The 20,670-nt window shown below is 36.8% G+C and overlaps 1 pseudogene; it reads right to left on the bottom strand.

Annotated features, from left to right (window-relative positions):
* Positions 1-13,955: 13,955 nt before the first annotated feature.
* Positions 13,956-14,511, bottom strand: LOC102267807 (large ribosomal subunit protein eL21-like; annotated as a pseudogene).
* Positions 14,512-20,670: the final 6,159 nt, after the last annotated feature.

Genomic DNA, 20,670 nt, shown 5'->3' with positions numbered 1-20,670 from the left:
TGTTATATCTTCTTCTTGGATTGATCCTTTGATCATTATGTAGTGACCTTCTTTGTCTCTTTTCACAGCCTTTGTTTTAAAGTCTATTTTATCTGATATGAGTATTGCTACTCCTGCTTTCTTTTGGTCCCTATTTGCATGGAAAATCTTTTTCCAGCCCTTCACTTTCAGTCTGTATGTGTCCCCTGTTTTGAGGTGGGTCTCTTGTAGACAACATATGTAGGGTCTTGTTTTTGTATCCATTCAGCCAGTCTTTGTCTTTTGGTTGGGGCATTCAACCCATTTACATTTAAGGTAATTACTGATAAGTATGTTCCCGTTGCCATTTACTTTATTGTTTTGGGTTCGAGTTTATACACCATTTTTTGTGTTTCCTGTCTAGAGAATATCCTTTAGTATTTGTTGGAGAGCTGGTTTGGTGGTGCAGAATTCTCTCAGCTTTTGCTTGTCTGAAAAGCTTTTGATTTCTCCTTCATACTTGAATGAGATCCTTGCTGGGTACAATAATCTGGGCTGTAGGTTATTTTCTTTCATCATTTTAAGTATGTCTTGCCATTCCCTCCTGGCTTGAAGAGTTTCTATTGAAAGATCAGCTGTTATCCTTATGGGAATTCCCTTTGTGTGTTATTTGTTGTTTTTCCCTTGCTGCTTTTAATATTTGTTCTTTGTGTTTGATCTTTGTTAATTTGATTAATATGTGTCTTGGGGTGTTTCCTTGGGTTTATCCTGTTTGGTACTCTCTGGGTTTCTTGGACTTGGGTGATTATTTCCTTCCCCAGTTTAGGGAAGTTTTCCACTATTATCTCCTCAAGTATTTTCTCATGGTCTTTCTTTTTGTCTTCTTCTTCTGGAACCCCTATGATTCGAATGTTGTAGCGTTTAATATTGTCCTGGAGGTCTCTGAGATTGTCCTCATTTCTTTTAATTCGTTTTTCTTTTATCCTCTCTGATTCATTTATTTCTACCATTCTATCTTCTAATTCACTAATCCTGTCTTCTGCCTCTGTTATTCTACTATTTGTTGCCTCCAGAGTGTTTTTAATTTCACTTATTGCATTATTCATTATATATTGACTCTTTTTATTTCTTCTAGGTCCTTGTTAAACCTTTCTTGCATCTTCTCAATCCTTGTCTCCAGGCTATTTATCTGTGATTCCATTTTAGTTTCAAGATTTTGGATCAATTTCACTATCATTATTCGAATTCTTTATCAGGTAGATTCCCTATCTCTTCCTCTCTTTTGTTTGGTTTGGTGGGCATTTATCCTGTTCCTTTATCTGCTGAGTATTCCTCTGTCTCTTCATCTTGTTTAAATTGCTGAGTTTGGGGTGTCCTTTCTGTATTCTGGCAGTTTGTGGAGTTCTCTTTATTATGGAGACGCTATACATCTTTTTAAGAAAGTCATTCTTGATAAATTTCCTCTCTATTCTGCTTAAGATTTACTGGCATCTAACCTAGTCCTAATCTGTAATTGGCATAGCATTTTCCGCTGCATGATGGAATATAGCAATTATAATAAAAGAATTTGCACACCACTCCTGAGAGATAACCCTTATTATAGTCATTTTGCAGCTAGTTAAGTAGAGAGGGCACGTTCATCTCTCAGGATAAGATAGCAAGTTAGTGGCCCAGCCAGACATAAAACCTAGAGTCCTAATTTAGAGTCCACAATAAAAAATAGTGGATTTAAAAGAAAAGAAATGAACTGGCAGCAGACTCCGTGGCTTTTTGAGCACCTGGGAAGTATAATCCCCCAAAGGGTTCCTTACAGTCTTGGCCTAAGAGATTGAGGTGATCACCATGGAGGGCATTAGGGAAGTGCAGTTTGACTACTGAGTTTCTCTATGTTCTAAGGAGACTGGGATGTTTGGAGTCCTCTACTCCTCTAAATTGAGATCCATCCTGCCAGGAAGCCATGTTGTACAATCAAGGAACAAACAGCTAGGTACCCCAGATTGTCTCCTGTCCTCTCCACCACAGCTTGATTGAATCAGTGAATAGGTCACTAACCTCACTAAATTGCAGTTCCTCAACAGCAGAATGAGATCATACCACCTTCCCTTTCTGTCCCATAAGACTGATGGAAGCACCCTAGAAGGCAGAGCGTGGTAGTTGTACGTGTGTACTCAGTCATGTCTGACTCTTTGCAACTCTGTGGACTGTAGCCTGCCAGGCTCCTCTGTCCATGGAATTTTCCAGGTAAAAATCCAGGAGTGGGTTACCATTTCTTCCTCCAAAGGATCTTCCTGACCCAGGGATCTAACCTGCATCTCCTGTGTCTCCTGCAGTGGCAGGCAAATTCTTCACCACTGTGCCACCTGGAAGGCAGTAGGTGGTTCATAACACTCTCCACACCTGACATACTATTTCAAGGTCTAAAATAACGTGAGATTGAAAAATATGCATTTTTAACAGAAGATCTGGACTCTAAGTTTACTAGTACAAAGAAGATCTGAGAAGGATGTAACGATGGAACCAGGAAACATTTTCTTCTGGATTCTCAATGGTATATGTTAGAATAATTACAGCTGGAAAATGATACTACATTTCAAAATTAATTGTGATAGAGGAGCTAACAAATTCCTATAAATTGTTTTCCTTTACCATGTTGACTTGAGAAACTACATAGAGATTTATATCAAAGAGAAATAGGTCCAAGAGGAAAGACACTGGAATGTGAATAATAATTTGAAAATTTTAAATGGATGTTTTTTACTCTGAGGGAGTTTATGAAGAATAAATATGAATATATAATGTGAGGATAGCAAATTATATTGCTCTACATTTTCTATAGAACCTCAAAATAGAAGAGAACATTGGCACATTCGTCTTCAAATTTTCTCTCAAAGATCTATCAGAAAAGATCTCAGCATCTAAATCCAGAGAAAAAGAAAAGCAACAACAAATACATCCTTGAAAAAGCTATAAGTCCCACCAGTATATTTAATGTTTTGTTTCTCAAAAGTTCCTACTTTCACTTCTGTTATGTATTTCGATCCACAGAATTTCTCCACTTATACATCACATTTTAAATGTTTTAAAATGTTTTAATCATGGGGCTCTAAATTGTGTCCAATGAATCCTTGACACCTACATAAATGTTTCAGGAGAGAATTATGAAATGGCAACATAATTAATTTTTCTATTGAGGGAAGCCTAATGGATCATAGAAAATGCCCTAGTTGGCATCTGTAATTTCAATGCATGGCTCTTAGCATTTTTCTAAAGTTGTTCAAATAATGAAGTAAGTAATATTACAAATAGCAATTTGCTTTGCTTTATTTACACAGTTTTGTTGCTTCATGGCCGGTATTTCTCAGTTTACCGGTGAAAACTAACTTTGGGCTGTTCTCAAGATTAAAGAAAAAAAAAAAAGCCAGCCTGATATGATCAAATAAGGTGGCATTATGTTTTCTTAATCTATCATTGTTGAGGATATTTTGGAAATAGTTGAATACCTGTCCCAGGGACTGATTTATTGCTTATTTTAACTTAAAATGTTAGAACTGCTAAGCAAAAACTAAATACCAATTTAAACTAGTTTTAAATCTTTTGAAAATGGGAGCACTATTTTAATATTAATTGACTTGAATCTTGGTGGATCGGTTCCTGAAACCTTCTTTTGTCAGTCTCATTTGGTTTAATCTTTGTCTCTAGAGTATCATGGGGTCCACACTGAATCAAGTCACAATAGATAAGCATCACTTTCCCTAGTCTGCTTAAAGCATAAATCCTTCCTCTTACCCTCTGCCAACCCTCTTTGTAGAACTTCCTCGTAGCCTTCATGTTTCTGCTATGATTGTATCACTATATTCCACATACTTTTGTAAAGCTAGATTGGGTGTTCTGAAACATGAAAAATAGTTGAGTTCCACAGGGAACCAAGGAACCAATAGCCTGTCTAGCCTTTATCAGAAAGAACACAGCCCAATGACTGTAAGGGTGACAGTTTCAAGGGAGGAAGGTTTCTTCTGCTATAAGCAGATTTTTGGTCCTCTTGAAATAATGCTAACCTGTGGCATTTGGCAAATAAAAGAGCATATCTAAGGGGGCAGAAATTGTGTGGGCAGTAGGGTATGGTAATTTTAAAAGGCCACAGACTGAAAAGTGATAACTGCTTTTGATTATCCATCAAGTTCGTTTCAGACTTTCACCTTGACATCAGTCTCAGCATACAGATAGAAGCATGGTCTCAAAATCTTTCATAACAAGTGTGTTGGTGTGCCTCCCTGGATGCATTCTCCTGTTTCTGGGCGTGTCCCTTGGCTTCTAAAGACTCTATCATCTGGGCTCCCTTGATGAATGGCTCTCAGTTGAGTCCGCCAATGGGAAGCACTGGCAAATATTGGAAAAAGGCAGGAAAGAGGCCGGGGTATTTTGTCCTTGCTCTAGGGCTTTGACTTTGTTAAACAGCTACAGCTCCTCTGCACTCTTTCTATTTTCTTCCCATCTTCTTTTGGCCTTGGTTTCCTTCTGTTGCTAATCTCTGTGAACATCAACCTACATCCTTTCTCTCTTCATTAACCTTGCCAACACCTCTGCAAAGAATCTCTTCACTTGTCTTACAGTGTGGGCTCAATATTGTTTCCTGTTGCCAACTGTGTCTCATACAAGAATTGTATGATATCAGGATTACAGGCTTTGTTCTCTGCAACTCCTCTGTGACTATAGAGTCATCTGTTATTGACTAGTCCCTGACTATCAAGTAGAATTAAGCCGAATGTAGGGTTTAAGAGCAAATGAAAGGGAATAAAAGAGACCTGGGTTTGATTTTCTGCAAATAACTGAACCACTACAATTGCCACTTTTCTCCTCTGTAAAATGGGGATTTTAATTGTATTAATATCATTATTTGTTTTGAAGACTAAATGGGATACACTTGTAGAATTCTTAGCACAGTACATACTACTGTGTGCACAGTCTCGTTATCTGGTAAATAGTAAGTCCTCAATTGGGCTGCCGTCTATGGGGTTGCACAGAGTCGGACCCGACTGAAGCGACTTAGCAGCAGCAGTAGCAGCAATACATTTTATTGTCATGATTATGTATTTCTCAGCTACAAATGTGGTGATACTTAGAGGGAATAATCAGTAGATCTGTAGAATAGACAGAATTTGCCCATCATTGTGCCATATAACTGGATGGTGTGGCTTTGTTAGCAGAAAATGTGGATGAAGAAGAGCTAGATGTGAAACGTTAGAAATGGAAGCTGCTCTCTGATCATAGTCTCTTTCCTTGTGGTAGCTAGTTCCGCTCTGTTTAAGATGAGCTGGGGGACATGTGGCATGCTGTTTTGTCTGTCTCTGATAAGAGTCTACCATCTGCTGTATGATCATCAGAATTACTGTTGTTACCAGTTGTTACTTTTATTTCTGTTTTAATCAACCTTCTTCAAGGCATGTTTCCCAAATGCGAAGAGCCAATTTGCTGAGAAAGCCATCTCCTTGAACATAGCAAAGCTAAAGAATTTATTTCATATGTCTCAAAAAATGTCCTTATTAATGAAACAGAAATCTACATTTTTGATTATGTTTTCTAGGTTTATTGTTTTCTTTGGAATTAAAAGTGTTTATGTCAACAATACTTGGCTTTCATGGATTACTTGCAGAGTTAATGGCTCTGGGGAGAAAAATCTAGGTTGAAAGTCATTAGCTTTCTAGTTTCTGTCATTCTCAATGATGATACTAGGCAGTTGTCAACAGTTACTGTTATATCCAAGATTTCCAACTCTTCTGGAAGGATTTAATTATGTAGATGTTAGTGGTATGTCTGGGCAGCTGGTGAATGTATATTACCCTTTATGTTATCCAAAGTGTGAAGGTTAGTAATTTATTAACTAGGCTTGATGTTCCTGTGGCACTGCTCATAAGCTTCATAACCTTTTTCTGAGCCTTGGTTTCCTAGTGCATAAATAAGGATAATATCAGGATAATATCTCTCAAAGCATTCATGTGAAAATAAAATGAAATAATGTAAGGAAAGCATTTACTACATTATCTGTCCCCTAGTATATTCTTATAAAATATTAGGTATTTAGCTGTTAGGTGGCAGAACTGAAGACCCGGTGCCAGACCCCGAAGCTGTGGTGATAAACCAAATAGTCCCTGTACTCATGGAGTTTTAAGTCTGTCCTTGGGCTAATTGCTTCCATGATGTTCGCTAGCAAAGAGTAAGCTTTACTCATGCCAGTAATGACCTATTTTCTAGTGTTAATGTTTCAAACCAGAAAGGGAACACACTAAACCAGAAAGGGAACACTTTGAGTGTAATTTAATTGAATCTACAGTTGTTGTAAGCATCGCTGTGCAAGTGGTTAAACTTCCATTGTCTTCCAGTTTCAGTACATTCTGTTCTCCCTTCTTTCTTGGCTATACTTGACACTGTGTCCAGACAAATACAAAACTTTCTAGTGTGGTTAAAAGCACAAACTTTGCAGTCAGATAGATTTGTGTTGAAACTAAACTCCCTCACTTATTAGCTGTATGATCTCAGGATAGTTGTCTCAATAATCTATCCAGTTTTTTGCTAGTGCAGACAGACTAAAATACAAAGAAGAGATACAGACTTATATACACACATAAGGAAAACACCATGATAGTAGAGACTACGTTATGTTGCTGTTCCCCAGGGAACACCAACGCTTGCCAATAAACAACAAAAACTAGGAGAAACTCTTGGGACAAGTTCACCCTCTGAGCCCCCAAGAAGGAAACAACCCTGCTGACACGCTAATTACAGACTTTTGACCTTTATACCTGTGAGAAAATTTGTTGTTGTAACCACAGTATTTGGATACTTTGTTATGAAAGCCCCAAGAAACAGATAAAATCATAATTTTTTATTTATAAGTAAGAGAACTAATGAACTCTTTCACCTGATGTAAAGGGGTTTAATGTCAGAGTATAAATAAACTTTGAAATCACTTACTTTTCCAATATTGAGTAAAGATCAATTTCATTAATATATAACCATATATGATGATTGCTGCTGCTGCTACTGCTAAGTCGCTTCAGTCTTGTCCGACTCTGTGCTACCCCATGGATGGCAGCCCACCAGGCTTCTCCGTCCATGGGATTCTCCAGGCAAGAACACTGGAGTGGGTTGCCATTTCCTTCTCCAATGCATGAAAGTGGAAAGTGAAAGTGAAGTCGCTCAGTTGTGTCTGACTCTTAGCGACCCCATGGACTGCAGCCTACCAGGCTTCTCCATCCGTAGGATTTTCCAGGCAACAGTACTGGAGTGGGGTGCCATTGCCTTCTCCCATATGATGATTATATAACATTAAAGGATATATACCTTTGTAGATGACATGACAGTATCCCTCATATTCTTTTGTAATGTACACAGTAGGCTTCAACGATGAAACAACTTGCCCAATGTCATAGAAAGAATGTGATTCCCTGATTGCTAGTCTGATTCCTGGCTGAAGGTGAGAATGAGTAAACATGTCTATGGTTTCATCTCCCTGACTAAGTCATTTTCTCCTTGAAGATTGAGTTGGTGATCATGAGTGCCCTTCTTTAATATTGTTCCTCACACCACTATTTCTTTAATACTTAAAATTGCCATATCTCTTCAGTGTTCTGTATTTTATTCTTTTTTCTTATAATGTAAAATCTGATTTTTTTTAGTTGTTCCACAGAGATACTAAAAATGGAATGCTCTAACACTAACATGCTAAGTCACTTCAGTTGTGTCTGACTGTGTGCGACCCCATAGATGGCAGCCCACCAGGCTCCCCCGTCCCTGGGATTCTCCAGGCAAGAACACTGGAGTGGGTTGCTATTTCCTTCTCCAATGCATGAAAGTGAAAAGTCAAAGTGAAGTCGCTCAGTCGTGTCCGACTCTTAGAGACCCCATGGATTGCAGCCTAACAGGCTCCTCTGTCCATGGGATTTTCCAAGCAAGAGTACTGGAGTGGGGTGCCATTGCCTTCTCTGAATACTAACATACCACATTCTAATCCTGTCAGCTATTACAGTTGCTAGTATTCCTTTCAATACCAACTATCAGTCTTTTCAGGGAGGCAGGAGTGAACACTAAATAATGGAGAGAAAATAGTCATTAGAAGATAAAGATTTCATAATTTTCTGAAAGACATCTCCGATGACCATGCTTGCTGTAAATTCACAGTAATTTTTGATTTTGTAACTAAAACAATTAATTGATCTAATTACTTTTTGAATTAGTAAGAAAATAGAGAGTGAATATAAAAGAGAAGTGTAGGTGTGCTCCTTGATTAGAAAGAACTTGATAAGCTCATTCAAATGGGGCCATAAATGACCAGTTAATTTTAACATATTACCTATCTTAAAGCATTCTTTTGGGGGAAGGGGAGTGTGGTGTGGCACAAAACTCTGAACCTAGTCATGAAATATTATACATTAATGTGAATATACATAGTAGTAGTGGTGGGGCAGTGGCGGTTGAGTTTCTGGTAGTATGACAGAAACATTTGTGTATATTGGAATCACAAATAACTGGAGTGGGTTGTAGTTTGGGGGTTACCTAGTTAAACTCTCATTTTTGCAGGAGATATCAAGGCATAGGGAATTATGTGGCTTGCTAGAGTATAGTACAGACTCAATGTTAGAAACCAGAGTTCTGACCCTATCCCAGTGCTCTTCATCAATAGGAGTGGAAAACATGTTTCAACTGTGTAACAGTGTGGACCATTGACGATAGTTGCCTGGCCATTCTTTCTCTGATTGTTTAGTAGTGTTTGTCATGGGTTCTGGAAGGGTGGTTAACACTTGTTATAAATTATCATTTCTGATTTACATAGAAGTGTGACCCTGGACCTCTTTTTGACAGTCATATAGTAGATATCTCCAGAATGAAATGTGGGATGTATCATATGTAGGCAGGAAAAAAAAAGCTAAGATATATGTGTGTGTATATATAATAAAGAAAGCAAGCTTTTACCCATGGTGGCATATTTTCTTTAATTAAAAACCTCTTAGGGCATTAAGTGAAATAAGTCAGACAGAGAAAGACCCATATTGTATGATATCATTTATATGTGGAATCTAAAAAATACAACAAACGTGAATAAATAAAAAAATAAGCAGACTCACAAATATAGAGAACAAACCAGTGGTTACCAGTGGGGAGAGGGAGGGGAAAGGGACAAAAGAGGGGTAAGGGGAAAAAGAAGTTATTAATGGGGTTACATGGGATCACATGTGTAAAATTTTTGAAAATTGTAAAGTACTATAGAATTATGAGTCTTTCATTCAATTAAAAATTAAAAATTAAATAAAATATGTCTTAAAAGATAAAAAAATCTTAAAAATAAAAAACCTAGTAAAAACCATTTGTAAAAAAAAGTCACCATTTCAGTGTAAGGTATTTTGGAATTTGAGAGTGACTGATCCAGTGTATGTTTTCCTTTGTTCTTCTCTAATTCGTGCAGTTCTGCTGATGCCTTATTTGTGATTTACAAAATTAAAATTCTTTACCTTCACCTTTGATTTTCTCACTACAGAAGCATACCCGTTGTCTCTGTGTAAAGCCGTAGTACATAAAACATTGTCAGAAAGAGTAAACCACACACTTCTTCCTTCTGTATCTTTCTAGTTGACTGCTAAGCTGTCATTTTGCTTTTAATGGTACTTTTGTACTTTGAGATTTACTATTCTGAAATACTTCAAAGGGCTCCATGAAATGGAATTTTCTATTTGATATGGTTCCCTGCTGAGTTTGGACAGCATTAAGCTACAGCATATCTTTTATTTTATATATAGGGAAATGCTAACAGAGAAGGTGAGTGAATAGCCGTAAGTCACACAGCAAGCTAGTGTTGTAACCTTCTGTTTTGACTATTATGCCATATTATTTCTATTTCTATCCTTTTTTGGAAGACCAAGGATTCCAGTGGTAATGACTATTTCACTTACCAAAGCTTTGAACTTGTGTCTTCAGAGGAACTGCACAGGTGGAAAAGAAAGAGCCATGCTCAGTCTCCATGGATCTATACTCTTTCACAGATGCTTCATTTCTGGAGAATGAATCTTTGGCAAGTAGACCACTTTATTCTGAAATCAGTTTGAAGATTTGTGAGGTTTGTTGGCTTCAGGCAAGGACTGTGTGGATTTTTTTTTTTTCCTCAGACACAACGGATCAGTGCTCTACTTACAGAAAATGACAGTTAGCTGAAGAAAATAAGATCTAGAGCAATTAAAAAAACTTTCAACTGTCTTTAAGTGATAAAATGCTGAAAACCACAAGAATTTCAGTTTCTTTATGAGTGACACCAAGACTTGCAAAGTTATTATTAATATTTTGCTTCTTGGTAAGATTACTAAAGGATACTGTTTAGAAGTGTCTTAGCCTGTTAAAAGAAATAAGAGTGCGGGGAGCCGGCGGGAGGACCTCCACCCATGGCAAAGGTCATGAGGAAGGAGGCTCGACATACGCAAAGGCGGGATCAAGCCTCAGGAGTCCCCCTGGAAATTCTCAAGCATCTACCCCCATAACCAGAGCCTGCCTACTTGACTACTTTGTGCTCTCACCTACACCTCTGACTTTACGGGGGGCTGTCCCCCACCACCTCTTTCGGAGAAGGAGCTAACTTAGAGCTCCAGTTAATAAAAACTCCTGGGCGTGACAAGAGTGTTTTAACCTACAAACTCCTCTGAAGTTCTCTAGCCTGCCTAACAGGCTTGTCCGGTCACATGTGATTGCTCACAGCCTCCCAACCGTGAGAGGCACGAGATGCTTTAAACCTTCTAAAAACAGGTTCTTTAGAGAAGTTAGAAAACTATTAGTATAAGTATAATGGGCTGATTAGAAATTGTATTGGTGAAGGGTTTTTCATTTGTTGAGCCAATGCTTACTGCTAAGTCTCCACATCCCCTGCCCTTATACACATTAATGAATATATAGAAGAAATAAGTATTAACCTTTGATATAAATCACGTTAGACCTTAGGCTAAGTAAATTCTTTCCTTAACTAAAACCCACTACACCCTCACCCTATAGGAATGTAACTTTATCTGGTACCTTCGGAAGGTGGAGTCTGTTTTAAGAATAATCACCCCTGGAGAAATAAGTGTCCTGGTTGACTGACCACTGTCACAAGGAGAGGGTCATAAATTGTCAGCAGGCCCCCCTGGCCAGAAGATGATGTAACACCCCTAAGACCTCTGTATACATTTGTATGAAGGACCTGACTTTAATAAAAGTCAGGACTGCTGTCCCCGCGTGACTTTTGTATAACATCTCAGTGTATAAAAACAGACTCTGGAAAATAAAGAATTGGGATCAGTTCCTCTAAATACTGGTCTCCCCATGTCTCTCTCTCTCTCAAACTCTGGCTGAGTCTCCATCTGGAGCGTGGAACCCACCATGCTTACTAATTATGCCTGGGCTTCTAAGATCCGACCGGGGAGGCTTCAGTGTCTCCTCTCCTTCAGGAGAACGGAAGGACGCCTGCAGCCTACGTAAGTGGTGCAAACTTCTTGTCTTGAAGTTTTATTGGTCTCCCGCGTAAACCAAGCTACTCAGCCTCTTTTCTCCACTGAATTTTCCTGCTGAGCTATCCTCATTCTATTACTCTTTATATCTCTAATTAATATTTAAATAAGTCATCGACGCCATCCCTGCTTCGAATACCCTGGATCAGCCGCGGCTGGACCCCGGCATAAGAGCTTTTCTTTCTTTTTCTTTTTGTCTCTCTCTCTCTTTTTTGAACAGTCAATCAGTGTGATAATGGAGCTGTCATTGAAAGAAGTTGACTGCTCAGCTTCTTTTTAGCAAGAATTTTTCTCTGTGCATCTCTTTGGCAATTTTTCTTGAAGATTTCTCTGTTTCAGGGTATAGATTATAGACCTTTGCTGATGGCCTCAAGGAAAAAGAAAGAATAGTTCCATTCAAAGTGGTGATCATTCTTGAAACCTCTTTGCATCCAAGTGACTAAAAATTCAGTACTCAAAAAAAAAAATTTTTTTTCTCAGATAAATAGCATCTAGGAAGTCCACAGGAGTGATGCTCTATCTAATGTGGGCAATGCTCATTGTTACCTTTCTTCTCCTTAAGACATTAATGATTATAATTTAGTTATCAGTAAAATCCAATGAAAATCTTTCCTGTATCTCATTCAGTTTTACAATTCTGTAATCTTTATAATTCTGCCATCAAAATTGTAAGGGCTTGGAGTATTACCCTCATTTTACAGCTTGAGAGCTCCAGATATCAAATGAAAAGAATTCTTACCCAACATCAGCACTCAAGGGGCTTTGCAGCATCCTCTGCTATGCTCTAAACATACCAACCTCTATCCCTAAGAACAATAAACAAGGTAAAAGAGAGAGAAAAAATCAATAGGATTTAGGGAGGATTGGTTTTACATAGAATTTTGAAAAGTTTTTCTGTGACTTTTCGGTGGCTTTTTGAAAGTGACTTTTTCCCCCCCAGTTATAAGGAAAATGTCAGTATGACCTGGATATAATGAATATCTTGTTTTTTGAAGGTCATTAGCAGTCACAATCCCACGTCTCTGGTAGGGCAAGCTTTCAAAGTCTATGCAGTGTGCATTCATTTAGAGAGCTCACATTTCTCTATTCCATGTCCTATTTCCAAAAGCAAGCTATCTGGAGACAGTCTTTCCGTAGCTGATAAGACAGAATTGGAGACCCTGGCACCATTCATTTCAGTGATTAGGGGCAGAAACATGATGTAACTAAAGTTATGTTTGCACAAAACCATTGGAATGACCTTTTTCAATGATGGGTGAATGGATAGATGGATGCATTAGTTCACCTTAGCAATCTGCTAATCCATTTGAAATATACTATTTTTATTATTAAACGTAACACACAATTATTAGAGAATATAGAAAGATGAAAAATACAATTAACCCATAAAACTGTTATTAGAGGTGGAGGAAGCAGGAGGCTGTTATGCTTTAAGGCATTTATAAAGTACTGGATGTAGGTAAATGTGTGAGATAGGAGTTGGGGTTAGATCAAAGAGATCACTTCTAAATTCTGGTTTTAGGTGAAGTTGCATAAATATATAAGGAAATACCACAAGAGTAACAGGTTTAATGGAAAGGATAACTGTGGTGATTATATGGATTTGAGTTGCTTTTACATCTTCCACTGTAAGATATTCAGGTGAAACCATAGGTATTTTGTTTCTGTTAAATCCTTCTTCTTGTTGTTTGTCTCAGTATTATCATGTGAATCTTGCATTCCTCAGAGATGGATATAGAATTTATTTTACAAGATGTATATCAGGACTAACAAAAATGATGTAAATTAGGCATTGAAAACATTAATTTATTCTTATTTTTAATTTATATTGTAGCAGTGTTACAAAAGTATATGATTATTGGGCAATTTATTAACCAAATTTATGTGGATAATGGATGGATAAAAATCATTGTAAAATTGATTTCCTCAAAAAACGTGTTATTTGTTGACATTTAGAATAATTTCTTATGTTAAATTAGTATAACTATCATAGGCTAAAATATACTTAATTTTTTCTATTTTTATTTTAATAACTTTATGCTGTAAATATAAGCATTTAAACATATATATATATATATATATATGTATATATAAAATACAGAATTCAAAAACAAATCTTTAAAATTTCAGGTAAATTTATATGGAAATTCAAAATATTGGGTGGAAATTAGAAAAAAGGCAATCTTTATGGATTTTTTTTCCCTACTGTCTCAAATACTATACAATTAGAAAGTATTTATTTCTTTCTAGGAAAAAATATGCCATTATAATGGTTTGTATATACTTTTAAAATTTGTTGTAATAAAATAACTTGGAAAATATTTACATTTAAACCTTATTTTATTAGTAAAATGCATTAAAATTGACTACAAGCATGACCTAGATTATGTTTATAAGGATAACAAACAATATATCACATTTTAAAAACAAAAAAGAGGGAGGGAGACCACATTTTAGCTATATATATATATATTTTTTTTTTTGCACAGTCCAGGTCTTTATTTTTACACCCATCAGGCCATGAATTCATAGGGAATGGGCTCCAACAGTTCGGATTCCTTTCCATTGGTCCTCACAAAGTGTGCTTCTCTGGGTGGAGCAGGCTGGCGCTTCAGCTGAACCCAAGTCCCTTTCTCTTTGTCTTCCTTCTTTTTTTGATCATTTTCCTTCACACGTTTCAGGAAGCTATCTCGGCTCTTAAGAGTGCTTAATATGCTCGATACGCACATTAATTCTCTTGGCAAGAATCTTGCCCTTAACTTGTTTGTTTACAATGATGCCAACAGCATGCTGGGTGACATTGTAGACTCTCCCAGTTTTGCCATGGTAACATTTGTGGGGCATTCCTTTTTGAACAGTACCCATTCCCTTGATATCTACAATATCACCCTTCCTGTAGATTCGCATGTATGTGGCCAAAGGAACAACTCCATGTTTTCTGAAAGGCCTGGAGAACATGTAGCGGGTGCCCCGCCTCTTTCCCTTTGTGTTGGTCATCTTGGCAAATCACTGGAAGATGGCGGTTCCGGCCGAAAAAAAGCCACATTTTAGCTATATTTTAGACTGAACTAGTCAAAGGTGAAAATACTGCAGATTCTGAGGCTTAAATTTAAAAACTTCAATGATTTAATAAGAGAGGTAAATTGGTTTTATTTGCAGTAAGATTTAATGCATCTAGCATATTCTCTTAATTTATTTAGAGCACAAGCATTTTTACATAATGTAAACAATCTCTGCTATGGAGTGAATGCATTCAGGACAGAGTTAATTAGTAGCTATGGTAACTCTTTGGCCTACTAAGTCCAAATGTGATGGAAATGCTTGACAGGCAATAGAGAGCTACATAATGTGCTTTCAGCTTTCATGAAAAATAATAAGATAATAAGTTTTCTAAAGAAGGTAGTGCTCAGGGATTGAAGATATGTTGCTGAATTTCTTAGATTGTTGGTTTTTTCCTCTCTTCCTAAAATCTCCATCTGAGCAAGCAAATGGTCCAGATAAATACTTCTTTCTAAGGAGTTAAAAGAGAAAAAAGCAATAGATAATGAAGAACAAAATGATAGAGGTGTTTTCGGACAGTTACATAATAGCATCATGTTCTCCTGCTTTGAGAAGTCTTTTATTCTAGCATAAAACATTATCAAATAAGACTATCTCTCTAAATGATAATTCAAAAAATAGATTTGCAGATGTTTCTAAAATTTATTTCACAAAGTTAGGGAAAAGAAGAAAGCATCTTTTTAAAGTCTTTTTAATTGATCTGCTATTCTAGGTAAGATTGAATACCTTTCTCAAGAGGAAAAACAAACAAACAAAACACTATGGTATTGCTCAATTTGGGCATGAGGAAATAGCCCTTTGTTTTTGTGAGTAAGTGAAAGTTAAGTCCTGTCCGACTCTTTGCGACGTAGGCCGGAATACTGGAGTGGGTAGCTGTTCCCTTCTGCAGGGAATCTTCCCAACCCAGAGATCGAACCCAGGTCTCTTGCATTGCAGGCGGATTCTGTACCAGCTGAGCTACCAGGGAAGCCCAAGAATACTAGAGTGGGTAGCCTATCCTTTCTCCAGTGGATCTTCCTGACCCAGGAATCGAACCAGGGTCTCCTGCATTGCAGGCAGATTGTTTATCAGCTGGCTTCCCTAGTAGCTTGGACGGTAAAGCGTCTGCCTACAATGCGGGAGACCCGGGTTTGATCCCTGGGTAGGGAAGATCCCCTGGAGAAGGAAATGGCAACCCATTCTAGTATTCATGCCTGGAAAATCCCATGGACCGAGGAGCCTGGTGGGCTACAGTCCATGGGGTCTCAAAGAGTCGGACACGACTGAGCGACTTCTCTTCTCTTCTTTATCAGCTGAGCTACCAGGGAAGCCCCTTTGTTTTTGAGTAGTATTCAAGAAGCTCCTTAATTTCACCCCCCCCATCACACCATTGAAACTGTAAAAGCCTGATTTTCTGCTGAAATGTAAACTTTCTCTAGGTTGGTACTTTTGTTATTGAACATTTGCATTATTTGGAAAAATCTTATGTGAAGCAAATTCCTATATCTGAAGCAATATGTTTGTTATACTTAGTGCCTAAAAATTTTAATCTTCTGAATAGAAACTATTTTGTTTTAGTTATACAAATTTTATTTCTTAATTGAATGTTTTGATATAATTGTAGAGTCACATTGAGATGTAAGAAATAATACAAAGGGATCTCATGTACCCTTAACTCAGTGATTCCTGATAGAAATCATCCCTCAAAACTATATTAGAATATCACAACTGGATATTGACCTTTATACTATCAAGAGGAAGAATATTTCCACAACTGCAAGAATCCCATATGCTCCCCTTTTATAATAACCACATCTACTTCCTTTCCATCCTTAACTTCTCCTTAACCACTGCCAACCACTAATCTGTCTTCCTTTTCTGTAATTTTTTAGATTTTAAAAATGTTTAAATATTATATATGGTTCAAGAATCAAATAGTGTGTAATGTTTTGGGATTTCGCTTTTTTCCCCACTCAACTTAATTCTCTGGAGATTAATCCAAGTTATTACATGTAATAATAATTTGTACCTTTTTAGTGTTAAATATTATGCCATAGTACTGGTGTACCATGGTTTAGCAGCTTATCCATTAAAGGTCATCTTGGTTGTTTCCAGGTTTTGACTATTAAAAATAAAGTTGGTTTAATTCATATATATATATATATATTCATTCATATACAGGGTTCTGTGTGAACCTAAGTCTTCATTTCTCTAGGATAAATGCTCATGAGTGTAACTGTTGATTTATATGCTATGTTAAGTTTTGTAAAAGAAAACAAAACAAAACTGCTAAGCCATTTTCAGAGTGCTGTTCCTGTTTTACATTCCACCAGCAATGTATGACTTTCTCCATATCCTTGCTAGCATTTAACGTTACTTTTTTTTTTTTTTTAGCCATTATGATAGAATGTAGTGGTATTAAATTGTAGTTTTATTTGCATTCCCTTATGGCTAATTCTGTTGAAAATCTTTTCATGTGTTTATTTGCCATCTGTATATCTTCAGAGAAATGTCACTTCATGTCTTTTGTTGGTGTTTTAATTGGATTGCATTTTTTTTTGTTTGTTTTATTTTTGTCTCTGTGTTTTTTGCAACTGAGATCTTAGATAACAATTTTTTATCAAATGTATGGTTTGCAGGTAATTACTTCTAGTCTGTTGCTTGTCTTTTCATTGTGTTAACTGCATTACAGAGAAAAAAATTATTTTAATAAAGTTTAATTTATCAATTTTTCCTCTTATGGATTATGCCTTTGGTGTCAAGAGTTTAAGAACTTTTTGCTTAGCCCTAGATCCCAAGACTTTTATCCTATAATTTTTCCTAAAAATTTTAGAGCTTTACACCTTATATTTAAGTTGTTATCCATTTAAAATTAATTTTTGCATGAAGTATGAGACTTAGGTTGAGGTCCAATTTTTTGTTTGGTTGTTTATGGATATCTAATTGCTACAGTATCACCTACTTTCTCAAGGGAAGCTATCTTTCATCTCTTGAATTGGTTTTGTGTCTTCATCAAAAATAAGTTATACACAAAAGTATTCATGTAGATACTACTGGGTTCTCTGTTCTGTTCCATTGAGCTAAGTGTCTGTCCCTCTGTCAGTACCCATAGTGTTTCAATTACTATAGCTATTGTATAATAATTGTTTACTTTGGACAGGCTGATTTCTCCCATTTAATTCTTTTTTTTCAAAATTATTTTAGCTATTATAGTTTCTCTTCCTTTCCATATAGCTTTTAAATACTTTTTTCAATATTTACAAAAATGTCACTGTTATTTTGATAGAAATTACATTAAATCTGTATGTCAATTTGGGGAGTATTTACATGTTTTTGTTTTTTTTTTAAATGTTGGGGTTTTTAATCCATGAACATGGTATATCTATTTATTTAGACTTTGATTTCTTTCAACACAATTGTGAAATTTTTAGTATATAAGTCTTGTATATGTTTTGTTAGATTTACTCCTAAGTATTGAATTTTTAAAATCATTATAAATAATATTTTCTTGTTAGTTTGTGTGCCCATGTATTTATTGCTAGTATACGAAATACAATTGGTTTTTTATGTGTATTTTATAATCTGTAACCTTGCTGAACTCACTTACTGATTCTAAAATGATTCTTTTATAGATTCTTTGGAATTTTTATACATAGGCAATTATGTCATCTGCAAATAGGGCTAGTCTTACTTTTTCCTTTCCAGTTTCTATTTTTTTAGTTTTCCTTTCTTGTCCACTTGCATTAGTAGGAGCTCTCAGCACTGTTGAATAAGAATGGTGAGAGCTGACAACCTTGCCTTATTCCCAGCTGGATGGGGAGAGGAGGCATTCAGCCTTTCTTTACTAAGAATATGGTTACCATTAGGTTTTTTTAAAAATGATCTGTATCAAATTGAGGAAACTTTTTCTATTTTAAATTTTATGAGTGTTCTTGTCATGAATGAATGCTGAATTTTGTCAGATACTTTTTTCTGTATTGATTTTTTTCTTTATCCTGTTAATATGCTGGGTTAAATAGATTTACAAATATTAAACCTACTTTTCATCCCTGGAATAAACCCACTTAGCCATCCATGGTGATTGGTTATTTGTATGTTCTCTCTCTCTTTTTCCTTTCTCAGTTTTGCTAGAGGTTTGTTCATTTTATTCGTCGTTTCACTCCGCTTGGGTCCTGAGTTGCCTAGCCCGTCTGCCGTCTGTGCAACTTTCAGGTTTTCTTACATTTGTTTTATATGTGATGCCCAGAGTTTGTACTTGTGCCTAGTAGGAGGAATATAAAAGTATTTCTACTATATCTCCTCAGAAGTGCAATAGCAAATTTGATACATTTCTGGCTCTTACAAGTTGTGGGGAATCCTGGTTTTCTCTTTGCCTTTGAAGCCAGGGTGAACACTCAGTTTTCATGGTTCAATAAAGGGAAGCCACAGGGAAAAAACTGTTTGTTCTCAATCCTTGTATTATTTCTGTAACAGAAATTTCTGTTGAGTTTCAAACCAGATCCTTTGTGGAACTGGGCAGTGAGAACTGCCTGAAATCATAATGTGACTTTAGGAAGACATGTGACTGCTATCTCTCTCTCTCATCTATCTGTCTACCTAATTATATGGCATAGTTTCTATGGAGTGTTAAAGAGACTCTGAAAGGCCAAACAGAAGGCTTTATCTGTACAATATCCATAATTCTACTGAGTTATATCAGTAGATTTTAGTGATGAATTTGTAAATTTGCCCAAGTTCTTATAAACAGGCACATTAGGTAAGGTAAGGTAAGTCACTTCAGTGTGTCCGACTCTGTGCGACCCCATAGACGGCAGCCCACCAGGCTCCCCTGTCCCTGGGATTCTCCAGGCAAGAACACTGGAGTGGGGTGCCATTGCCTTCTCCAAAACAGGCACATTAGGAAATGTTTAAATAGTGAAGAAAATTATTGAGAAAAGAAAGAATAGAGTAGAAAATTGTGAGGAACATTCAGAAGAAGAGGTAAGATGATTAAGAGGAGCTGTGATAAAAATGACTAATGAGTAACTGGAAGGCTCAAAGGGAAGGCAAATGAAAGAGGAGCAGGAGACTCATACTTAAGGCAGGAGGGAACATGGGTGGTGGCAGGTGGACACCAACTCACAGGGAGGGAAGTGTTTAATGAGACATATTAGTGGGACAGAAATGAAGATTATGTCGGGGTTTCTCAAAAAGAATGACAGAAATGACATTAATTTGGCAAATACACAAGATATTTTAGGAAACTGAGAGAAGAACTGTTAGACAAATGAACAAGAACAACAAAACACCTGAAAGTTTTGTGGAGTGGAATCATCAAAAGTGCCTGAAGAAGACACTAGGGATTTGAAGTAGGGGGATATAGCAGTTTTAAAGTAACAGAGGATGGGATGGCTGGATGGCATCACCGACTCAACGGACATGGGTTCGGGTAGACTCCGGGAGTTGGTGATGGACAGGGAGGCCTGGCGTGCTGCGATTCATGGGGTTGCAAAGAGTTGGACATGACCGAGCGACTGAACTGAACTGAAAAAGCACATGGCCCAAGGATACTAGAAATTAGAATAAGAGAAGCAACATAAAGGACAAAAACAAATTCTGTTCCATTGAGTAACTCTGAGTTTATTTATACATATACTTTTAAGATATTAAAAGAAGGTGATGCAAGAATATCATAGCTCCCTATGCAAGAAACTTGTGAGATAACATAATAAATATAAAACTCCAGAATATGAAAGTACCATAAAATAAAAATAAAGGAAGAGAGAACTCAAGGAAGAGAGAAATCCAACTCAGTTGGAAGGAATTCATGAAGGAGGAGATATTGGGGAGGGATCTTAAAATGAGAGTAGACTATGAATAGGAGGAAATGGGGAAAGACACTCCAGGCATGGGGTCAGATCAGATCAGATCAGATCAGTCGCTCAGTCGTGTCCGACTCTTTGCGACCCCATTCCCATAGAAAAGAAATGCAAAAAAGAAAAAAAAAAAAGCTGTCTGGGGAGGCCTTACAAATAGCTGTGAAAAGAAGAGAAGTGAAAAGCAAAGGAAAGGAAAGATATAAACATCTGAATGCAGAGTTCCAAAGAATAGCAAGAAGAGATAAGAAAGCCTTCTTCAGCAATCAATGCAAAGAAATAGAGGAAAACAACAGAAT

This window comes from Bos mutus, chromosome 23 (assembly GCF_027580195.1).
Source record: "Bos mutus isolate GX-2022 chromosome 23, NWIPB_WYAK_1.1, whole genome shotgun sequence".
In the NCBI taxonomy this organism is placed as follows: domain Eukaryota; kingdom Metazoa; phylum Chordata; class Mammalia; order Artiodactyla; family Bovidae; genus Bos; species Bos mutus.
The sequence above is the reverse complement of the archived record's forward strand: the minus strand, read 5'-3'. Positions and strand labels throughout refer to the sequence as shown.